Source organism: Triticum aestivum, chromosome 7B (assembly GCF_018294505.1).
Source record: "Triticum aestivum cultivar Chinese Spring chromosome 7B, IWGSC CS RefSeq v2.1, whole genome shotgun sequence".
Classification (NCBI taxonomy): Eukaryota; Viridiplantae; Streptophyta; class Magnoliopsida; order Poales; family Poaceae; genus Triticum; species Triticum aestivum.
In genome coordinates this window covers 512,915,952-512,927,980 of record NC_057813.1, presented here as the reverse complement: position 1 = coordinate 512,927,980, position 12,029 = coordinate 512,915,952, and positions in this window count along the sequence as shown.

The following is a 12,029-nucleotide window of genomic DNA, read 5'->3' as shown; positions in this document are numbered from 1 at the left end:
AGAGCACATTGAAGCTCCTGACCTTATTCTCAGATATATACTCTGGAAGAAAAATTTGTCCAAGAATGTGCTTCTAAAGCACTTTGTTTGTATTTCTGGACCGTTTATGTTTTGGGAGTACAAACAAGTTTAATTTCCTTAATCTGGATTTTACTTAAATAAAGAGAGAAATACACTTTAGGAATAGTTGTTAGAATTCGTAGCAGTTTTATTACTACTCAAATACTACTTGGATTGTCTTGGTACAAATTTGACACCATTTGATTAGTATTTAAAAGCACCTTCTGTGATCATAATTTTGTAAACAGAAATAGTGAAATTTGTATACGAAATTCATCATCCAATATGTTTGAGTTTTTATTTTATATATTATTTTTACTGTATTACTAATCCACATATTTTTCTTCTTCCTGTGCAAAGCAATAGTCTAGATGTTAGCAACTTCGTATATATGTATGATATTATAATAATTCTTGATGGTTTTGTTCGTGCAAAGCAACAACACCAAGAGAGAACGGCGCGGCAAAGCCCGCGTTTCCCTCTAGTTAGAATGCAAACCCCATGGACTGATACACGATTACTCTAGCGACTAGTGGTTCGTGGCCCATATGCGGTGTTGAGTCAGCGGTTGTGGCCGTCGTTGCATCCTCTCCTTTCTGTGGATGTGGTCCATTTTGGTGTCTTTGTGCAAGTTTTGTCTGCCTTCGTGATGCCCTCATTCATTTGTTAAAAAACAAGAATGCTATGAATAGCAACTACTCATCGTAATGGGAACAGCTCAGACGTGCTTGCGGGGAGTATGAACACATTGCACATGGGATCGGGACGGACATACCAAGTTATTCAACTCAGTCGTCACATGTGCAGAAAATCTGCATTGTATGTTTTTCCTTTTTGGATGGGAACAAAATGATGATCTCGTTAATGGAGCCGTTGGGGTGGGGTAGTGCTGAGAAATAGCAATGTGAAGTTCATCGTGGCCGGGACTGACAAGCTCCAGCGACGCTTTGACAGTTGAAGCTCATGCACTTTGCTCCGGAATGAAGCCTGCGACGTACGCCCACGATGGATTATTCTGGCGCACTCTTTCTTTCCTTGAGCACAAACTCGACTCCACAGGCTAAGATTACAAGGATCTGCTCGAGGCATTTTTTACAGCCGGGACTACACTGGGCACGACCCACGCGCTCCCTGCCAGCCGGTGCCTCGATCGGCTCGCTCAGCTCACAGCCACCACGCGCACGAACACGCACGGCTCGTGCAGCGATCACACTCACCTCGCGATCCCACAACTACCTGACCTAAACGTACGCGCGCACCCCTTCCCCCTCGCCACGAATCCGACGCGGTTTGGTCTGTGCCCGACGCGCACACACACCCAACGCGCTCGACCAGGACGTACACTGCTCATACAATGGTCAGACTATGCCCAGACCATGGCTAGGCCATACACAGGTCGGATACTAGCCGGACTATGCCCACCGTGGCTTATTCCTAACAAACACCCCCTAAGCCAAAGCCTAGAGGAGTTCGGCTCGAGGTCGTTGTCGAGCTCCGCCGCCGGCGCCTTTCGAGGCTTGGGTCACTCCCGCTTGAGTGGCCCCGCTGCCCGCAGTTGTAGCAGCGGCCGCGACGCTTCCCTCCGTTGCCTGATGTCGTGCTGCTGTCGTCGCCGTTGTGGTCGAAGCTGCCACCGCCCTGCTGTCGCTGATGAGCCGCCCACTGGACAAATTATACGCAACAAGGCTCGTCTCGTCGCTCAAGGCTACACTCAAGTCAAAGGTATGGACTATGGTGAGACATATGCCCCCATTGCTAGACTTGAGTCCATACACATCTTACTTGCTTATGCCAATCATCATGACATTACTTTATATCAAATGGACATAAAATTGCTTTTCTAAATGGTGAAATTGAAGAGGAACTTTATGTTAAACAACCTTCCGGCTTTGTTAATCCTAAGAAACCCGATCATGTTTACAAACTTCACAAAGCTCTTTATGGTCTTAAACAAGCTCCTAGAGCATGGTGTAAATGCTTGACTAAGTTTCTTATTAAAAAAGGTTTTGAAATTGGAAAAATTGATTCTACACTTTTCATTAAAATGGTTAATGGTGAATTATTTGTGTGTCAATATGTGGATGATATCATATTTGGTTCAACTAACCCTCATTTTAGTGAAAAGTTTGGAAGGCTAATGTCGGAGAAGTTTGAGATGTCTATGATGAGTGAACTCAAATTATTTCTTGGTTTGCAAATCATACAAACTAAGGAGGGTACCTTTGTTTCCCAAACAAAGTATACCAAGGACTTATTCAAGAAGTTCAATATGCAAGAAAGTAAATGTATGAAAATACCCATGCCTACTACTGGTCATCTTGACTTGACTAAGGATGGCAAACCGGTTGACCAAAAGGTTTACCGCTCTATGATTGGATCATTGTTATATCTTTGTGCCTCCTGTCCCAATATTATGCTAAGTGTGTGCATGTATGGATATCAAGCGGCCCCTAAAGAATGTCATCTTAAGGCTGTGAAAAGAATAGTGAGATACTTAATTCATACACCAAAATTTGGTATTTGGTATCCAAAGAGGTCTTCTTTTGATCTTGTTGGCTACTCCGACTCGGACTATGCCAGAGACAAGGTTGATAGAAAGTCCACTTCGGGTACTTGTCAATTTCTTGATATATCTCTTCTATCTTGGTCCTCCAAGAAACAAAACTCGGTATCCTTATCCACCGCTGAAGCGGAATACATTGTCGTCGGATCATGTTGTTCTCAGTTACTTTGGATGACCCAAACCCTTAAAGATTATGGGATACATGTGAAACATGTTCCACTGCTTTCTGACAGCGAAAGTGCTATTAAGATTGCTCATAATCCTGTGCAACATTCTCGGACTAAGCATATTGAAGTTCGTCATCATTTCATTCGAGATCATATTGCTAAAGGAGACATCAATCTTAAGCATGTTCATACCAATAAGCAATTGGTGGATATATTCACCAAACCGCTTGATGAGAAAGTGTTTTGCCGTTTGAGAGGTGAATTGAACATCATTGATGCCTCAAACCTGGAGTAGAAACTCCATCTAGATGCATGCAAGGCATGAGCTTTTCTATGACTAATCCTTGATATTTCTCTTAAGATGATGATCATATGTCTTGGATCTATACTTGTACCCTTGCATGTTATCTAACCCTTGCAGGTACTTGGATGAGCTCAAATCCATGAGACTGCAAGCCACTCACATCTTAAGCAATCTCTACATCACCAAGTTTCTACTATATGGTTGTGGAATACAAGGAAGGATGACCTCACTCAACATATCCTTTGACAATTTCTATATATCAAATTTCATTTGGTATCAAGTTACAAGTTTGTCATTTTTGGATACACAAGTGCTCTTCATTGCAAGACTAACCCATGTATGAAGATGAACTCAAACTTCAAGTGGTTCTCTCAACTTTTGGTGGACTACATCAACCTTGAGCATCCAAGACAAGCTCAACTACATGACCAAGATCAACAAAACCCAAGGTATGTTATTCCATCTTAGAGAAGCTTTGACCCAAGTCATGAGTCAAAGCAACTCAACGAGATGTGAATACATCAAAGTGCTTAAACGAAAAATGGTAACCCCATTTTGAGCTTAAACGATGAGTATGACCTATGATCAAGTGACTTCACTTGACTCCTAAGTCAATATACTCTAACATAGGTGATTTTTCGCCGACCCATTCTAGATGAAGTTCTCTAGTGTTTCTATGTTCCTTGTTTTTTCTTTGTTTCTGTCTTTGTATTTCCTTTTATCAAAAAAAAACTTCACCTAGATCTCTTTTCTTTTATGTGTTTCATTACCTAATTCTTTGCAAATCCTTCAGTAAATTCCCTGGAAATCTTTGTGAAACTTCAACTGCCTAGTGAGATAAGTTGACAGGAACTTTTGTCTACATTGAACTCGGACACACCAAGTCCAGCAAATCGGCTAGACCGAATTACAAGGGTTCCTTGTATATAGTTCATCGGTTCAATCGAAAAGGACTAGCTCGGTTTGACCGATTCACACTTTTAGTTGCTCTGATATCTGGAGCTGCCGATAAAAACCACTCGGTGTCACCAATTTCATAGCCGAAGAAAACATTTTGCCATTGCATTTTGCACTTCTCTTCTAGCTCCACTCAATGATTCTTATCCTCTACCCGCATCATAATCTACATGCTGCTTTGTATTGTGTCTCAAGGACTAAACCTAATTGACTCATACTCCAGAAGTTCCCTTCTTGAAAATTGACGTCAAAGGGGGAGAGAGAACACATCAAAGCTTATCACATGGGAGAGAAAGCACATCTTAGCCTCCCCAAATGCTTGTTGTTAATAGAGGAAATAAGCCACATGTCTTCAAGAGGGAAAGACATGTTAATATCTTGTACCATTTCTTGCTTTAATGGTTCTTGCTCTGATTTTCTCTTACCCTACCTTCTCCCATTATCCAATATCAGATTCAGGGGGAGAAATAGTTCATATCTAAGGGGAGAAAATCTTTGGAATTCATTGCATATCTTTAATATTTGGGGACATGTCTATATCCAAATGGAGTACTAAGTACTCACTCATTACATGTCATCCCAGTCTTGGTACTCTTGTGGTTTCCTGAACTTGCTTTGTTTAGAGTGTTCTTGTGTTATCTAACCGTGTTTTCTCAAGCTCATCTCTTCCAAAGCCAGCTCAAGACCACAAGGTAAGTATATTCATCACACTCATCTGGATGATGATCTCTTGCTGCTGCACATATTGTTTGCAAGAAGGATTCATGAACATGTAGATATACCTATTCTATCTACATCATTTGCTTTGATGCATATAGCCAAGATACATGTAACTCGTTGCTTGCTCTGACATGCTTATGCATTCACATGTTCTTATATTCCATCTTTACATGTTTTCATACATGTAGGGGGGAGCCTATGCATGTTACATGTCCTTCCAAAGCTTTACCTGCTGCTATTCATATCTTTATATAAAGCTTTGATGTATTTTGTCATGAATTACCAAAAAGAGGGAGACTGAAAGCACAAGTGCTCCCTGGGTGATTTTGGTAATTAATGACAACATATCTCTTGTTAGACTAATGTTTTTATCAAGTACATTTCAGATGAGTTCAACAATGGCATGGCAAGGACAAGAGGATGTGGAACCCCTTTCAAATGCTAAGGACAAAGATTGGCAAAGGCTCAAGACACTTCTTTTTCATTTTAGTGATCCAAGATTACATTGAGTCCATAGGAAAGACAATACTATTAAAAGGGGATGAGGTGTTGCTTAATGGTCTACTTGCTCAAAGTGCTTAGTGATATTGCTCCAAAACCCTCAACCACTTTCTCATTTCCACATATGTCCAAAACCTAAAGTCAAACTCGGCCCCACCGATTTGATCTATCTGGTGCCACCGAGTTCATTTGACATAGCCATTGCCTGAAACCCTAGACAATTCGGTCACACCGATATGGATCTCGGTCTCACCGAGATGGCCCTGCAAACTCTCTATTGCATGTTGCAATTATTTCAGTCTGTTCGAAATGTGCAATCGGTCCCACCGAGTTTGCCTGACCAACTCTCTATTTGATCATTGCTGAAATCGGTCTAACCGAGTTTATGCGATCGGTCTCACCGAGATGAGGTTTTGCCCTAGCCCTAGCACATCGGTCCCACTGAGTTGATCATATCGGTCCCACTGAGAATCCTAACATTCACATTTTTAACTGAATTAGTCTCACCGAGTTCTTCTATTCAGTCTGACTGAGTTGGGTCAAATGTGTGTAATGGTTGGATTTTGTGTGGAGGCTATATATACCCCTCCACCCCCTTCTCCATTTGTGAGAGAGCCATCAGAACGTGCCTACACTTCCACTACTCATTTTTTGAGAGAGAACCATCTACTCATGTGTTGAGGCCAAGACATTCCAATCCAACCACAAGAATCTTGATCTCTAGCCTTCCCCAAGTTGCTTTCCACTGAAATCATCTTTCCACCATAGCCAAATCTGTGTGAGAGAGATTGAGTGTTGGGGAGACTATCATTTGAAGCACAAGAGCAAGGAGTTCATCATCAACACACCATCTATTACCTTTTGGAGAGTGGTGTGTCCTAGATTGGTTAGGTGTCACTTGGGAGCCTCCGTCAATATTGTGGAGTTGAACCAAGGAGTTTGTAAGGGCAAGGAGATCACCTACTTCGTGAAGATCTACCCAAGTGAGGCAAGTCCTTTGTGGGCGATGGCCATGGTGGGATAGACAAGGTTGCTTCTTCATGGACCCTTCATGGGTGGAGCCCTTCGTGGACTCGCGCAGCCGTTACGCTTTGTGGGTTGAAGTCTCCACCAATGTGGATGTACGATAGCACTACCTATCGGAGCCACGCCAAAAATCTCTGTGTCTTCATTGCGTTTGCACACTCCAATCCCATCCCTTACTTTCTTGCAACTAGCATGCTTTACTCTTTCCGCTTCCTATACTCTTGCCATGCTTGCTTGAAGTGTGTTGGGAATGTTTATAATTGTGCTAATCTTCAACCTCAACTTGAAAATCATAAAAACTGCTACTTTTGCTTGTTGAGGGTCTAATCACCCCCCTCTAAACACCTCTTCTCGATCCTTTCAACTATGCTGGGCATGACCCACACGCTCCCTGCCCAGCCGGCGCCCCGATCGGCCCACTCCGCTCGCGGCCACCATGCACATGGCTCGCGGCGATCTCGCAGTGATCACGCCCACCTCACGATCCCACAACTACCTGAGCTAAACCTACGCACTCACCCCCTTGCCATGGACCTGACGCGGTCTGGTCTGCGCCCAACGTGCCCGGCACGCACGCAGACCTGACGCGCTCGACTAGGATGTTCACTGCCCATACAATGGTCGGACTATGCCCATACCATGGCTAGGCCACACACAGGTCGGATACTAGCCGGACTATGCCCACCGCGCCTTATTCCTAACATGGTGGTCCTCCCGATGGTGGTCTTTGCAATGTGGGGTGTGGTTGTTGGCGGCGGTGTCTCATGTTGTATATCCAACGAACGGTGGGGTTTAGGACTCTTCTTCGGCCGATGGCGCGGGATGGCGGATCCTGGTGCAGCTTAATGCTCGGGCGGCTTGGAGTTGGGAGGATCTGGCCCACCCTAGCGTAGACGGGAGTTTCTAGAGCCGGTCGTGCAATCTGTCATGCGGGGATTCACCTGTTTGTGAAGTGCTGCTCGCTTGTTTGGTGGGCTGGCACGGAGCTGCCGTTGGTTGGCTTGGTTGCACGCCAACTGGTCGGGGCCCCGTCATCCGACTTGGTTCAATCTGGTGGTTGTGTGAGGCTGAGGGTCAAAACTTAATGCCGGCTCTGGCTATGCTGGCATCGACTATGACTGAGGGTCTTGTTTCCCTTCATGGAGGAGTCATCATGGATCCTTCACACCTCGCCCACGCTAGTGTGCTCCGAGCGAAAACCCCAGGTTTTTGTGAGGGCTCCTCTCTCCAGATTCAGTGGCTGCTGCCAGTGGCTCATACTAGCAATGTTATGGGATGCAGTCGTAAGGCTCCTTTGTGGGTTTAGGTGGCTCTCACTCCAGCCAGTTTGCCTTCGATGATGAGATACAATCTATGGACGACGGCTTCATGCACATGTATGGTTGTATATCGGCAACGGTGGGATTTCCAGCCCAACGTTTGATTGTATCACATGTGGTGTTCAAGAACGTCCTAAGAGAAGAAAAATATCGCCGCCGCGCAACCCCAAACCAGACACATAGATGCACTAAAGAAAACCTGAACCAAATCCCCCAAGTTGTTGCACGCTAGATCCGGGTATGAGGTCGAACACGATGTCGTTCAGAACCATGCTCTAACACCCCTATTCTCCGGTGACCTAGGCAGGAAGGGTAGCCATCGAGGTTGCCATCACGCCGGATTTGGGGCCCTCTAGGTATCCTCGACTTCACCAATGCCGCCGGCGAGCACCACCAGCTTCGATCACTTCTCCGATGTAGATGCCATAGTAGCCCACAAATCCCCACCACCCCATGCCACCCATGACCAGGACCTCCCCACCCCCAACAACGACGTACTTAGGTGGTAGCAAGAGAAGGAGGAGATATGGCAGTATCTAGGATTTCAGATCGTCCGCCTCTGACCTCTCCTCTCGAAGCATATTTCTATCCAAATACTTCTTGGTTAGATGAACCTCCTAATGACCATATTCCCCGCGTGGTCAGTAATGTAGCCGCTATTACCATTCAATAAAGTGGAGGTGTTGAGGTCAAAAAAATGATGATAATGCCTTACTAACTTACTTGCAAAATTTGAGGTCATGAAAACTGAGCCCCGTGATGACCAAAATGCAAAAAGGGGGGCCATGTGCTCTTTATTGGGAGACAACACTGTTAGAGGGTGGCCTCTTTGGAAATTTACAACACACATTGTTCTTTTTTTTAAAGAAATGGTCTTGCTAACTCTAAATCACCAACGATTTTCTGAGGCTACATTATTCCATAAGGAAATGGCAGTGTCTTGGTGCTTTCTTAAAAATCAAGAAGCTTAAGAGCAACTCTAGCATGACCATATCAACGATCATTGTCTATCTTATGAAGTACGTTTCATATGGGCATGGAAGTCGGGTAGGAGATGCGCAAACTCACAACCACCATTGTTTATAATTCAAACACTTTGATTTCCTCTAAATTTGAATGTTTACCACATCAAGCAAACAAACACATAGTCTTTGACAAGTTGCATGAACAAAACTATTTAACTGGTACAAATCACATTTTCCCATCTTGTGCACCGCCCCTCCTTCGATTTTCTTGAAACAAATGATCAAATCTCTCTTCTCTTCCCAAAAATCTTGTTCCACTAGATCCATTTGGTTCGGATCCAACATGATGAATATTTCTGCTCGGTTGTGCGTTCATCTCTTGCCTGGTCCTTCTTAATTTGGATCTTACACGCCTCCATCTCCTGGCGAATCTGGAGCCTATGCGCCTCCATCTCCTGCTGAATTTGAAGCATACACACCTCCATCTCTTCCTGGTGTCATCTGCTCTCCGGCATTTCATCTCATCTTGCCATCTTCTCTTGGTTCTTCTTCTCCTCCATCTCTAGCTTTTATTGTTTCTCTTATTGACATACTCGTTTCTTGTCCTCGTCAACTCATCGAGCTAGATGCCGGAGTGGTACTTCTAGGCAGCTTTGTCATTTCCTCTCCATTATCATCATCTTCGCCGTCATCCATCTCTAGAGCAGAATTGACACACTTCCTAGCTTTTTAATAGTCGTTATCATTTCTCAGCTCCCACTTCTTGTGCTCTTCCAAAAACACCCAACAACGTTGAAGCTGTTTGGTTGGCCCGACATGTGCATTTTTTATACCTCTCTTGGACCATCACATCCTAAACAACCAAATTGATGAAAATGCTCAAAGTAATGCAAATGTGGCAATCCAATACCAACTCAAGGTAATGCTAGAAGGAGTGTGCTTCACTTGTGTGGCACCCCAGATCAGAGCAACCGGTTTACCTTGCATTGCCAGCCCAGAGATCATGTCTTCTGGCAATACACAACAACTTGGTACAAAAATACAACCACTTTATTGATCTCTTGCGGAAACATAGGTCCGATGATACATAAGGAAGTGAGGCCAAGCGGCACACATGGTGTTGCTGCACATATGTACATTATTTAGTAGACATGTCGGGGCCTCGATGATAAGGATACAACTACGTGGTAGCAGAACGGTGACGTAGAAGGACTCCATCTCACAGGGACACTGCTAGGACACAGCCTAGACTGTGATGAACGATGCAACTCCAACTCCAGGTACAACTTCTCCTGAAACTGGCATGACACGCCAGGTGAGTACTTTGAATGTACTCACAAGCTCACAGCAAGCAAAGAACTAATGACAAACAATAACATGATATTTAAGCAGGTTAAATGCAAGATCATGGCATGCTACCCTTGAAGTGTATGTGACCAAATAACATGGTCCCTCGGACCAGCTTACCATCTTGGTTACCTCGTAACCACATCCATCGGCTTACCACGGCGGTCACCTCTAGATCACAAAGGATACAAGCTCGATGATCCCGCAAGATCACCAACCATAGCATGTGCCATCAATATATCATTAGTGTGCAGGTTAATTATTTATGTTGACTCACGATGTGACCTACTATGAACCGTGTCCATCACCGAGGACGGGCTATCAATAGATTATACACTCTGCAGAGGTTAGTACTCTATACCCACACCAAAGAACCCATGGCATCGTACTCCCATTCGGGTGGACCAACAGCCTTCCGACAAAACCAATCTATTGCATGACACTCTCTCGGCCACTCCAACCAACTCCCCTTTGGGCTAAGTCATGGGTGGCCCCAGATGCCACTCCGGACATCAAATGGCCACCATTGTGGCAAAACAAAAATGGTCCCAAACGGGGACAATGGTACCAAACAACTATGGGCACACAAGGCTATGCCTGCCCACCAGGCCAGGGTAGCGCAAGCACATAACCTTCCCTCGTTGGAGGCACCGGCGAGAGGCATGACAATAGACTGAATTAGGGCCTTCCCATAAAGACAAATGTGGTTGCACTGGCACCATGACTCGATCAACAACATGTTCAAGTTGTATTATCATCATATTTAACTACAAATAAAAACCACTCGAGTCATAGTATGCCATGAAATGCACATGCAATGAACCTTGCTATCGAAATTCTTCACATACGTATGAGCATAAGAAGTAAAGTCTAATCTATGCTAGCAATATCTCAAGTATTATATCATGTCAACAGAGTATGGAAACAATACTAGCACAAGTTAAATTATTTTAATTAAATAAATGCAATATAACTTTAAATTCAAGTAAAATCATAGTCATTGCAATGTCACCCTTGCAAATGTTTGTGGTGGCTTGCCTTAGTTCACAGGAGGTCACAGAACTTATGATCATCTTCAAGGCAAGATGATCCTTCTGAAAATAATTAAAAACCCAAAAGCTAAATGTCACATAAAGCATTTTATTTCACCAGAAAATAACCACAACAGATAAAATTCTCAAATTTTGCATGCTGAAAGAGGAACTCATAACAAAACTGTTGCAAAAACAATCATCTCATTTGGACTTGTGGTTTAAAATATATTGGTGGTCAAAGTTAGGGTCAAATATTTGAATTAAAACAGAAAATGAAAAATACCAGAGAGCGCCACGTCGAAGACGTATTTTGAGAATACGCCTCCACTCATACCGCTTTGGGAGCGAGCGAGAGAGAGAGAGGCTGACGGGTGGGGTCCCTGCGTCAGGTTTAGAAGAGAGAGGGAGGGAATAGAGCATGGCAACACTGTCGGCAGTGGTTCTCCAGCGAGGAGGCCACAACGATCACCGGCGAGGATGGGGTGGAAGTAGCATACGAAGACGAGCACGTACGTACCCGAAGCATGGCCTGAGGTGGACGGAAGTCGTCGGAACGGCCTTCTCCATAGAGGGCGGGCGGCGGAGCTCTAGTGGCACCGTCGTGCTCAGGAGAAGCTCACGAACACGCCTGGAGGGGTGGGAAAGGTCCAAGATCACCGGAATGTGTGGATCACCATGGGGGATCCATGGCCAACTCCATCGAGGAACAATGACTAGAGGCCTGGCCAGCCTTGCCACAGTGTGAAGCTGGTCGATTTGTGGCCAAAGGAGGTGAGTGGGATGGTTTGAGCTGCTCGGGAGGGGCTCTATTTATAGAGGGCGAGGGGACCGAGCTCGCAGCCACCGAAGATGGTTCTGGAGCGACGAGAGGGCTCAAGCTCGACGAGATAACTCACTGAGGATCGTCCAAGCATAGTGGAAGGGAGGAGCCAAGCACAGGGGCTCGGAGAGGGACAGCTCAATCACACGAGAGCATTGTGCTCTCTGCTCCGCCATGTCCGCGTCTGCAACGCAGGCTGCTGGCATCGGGGAGCGGTAGAAGATAGCTGGGAGGAAGAGGATGAGG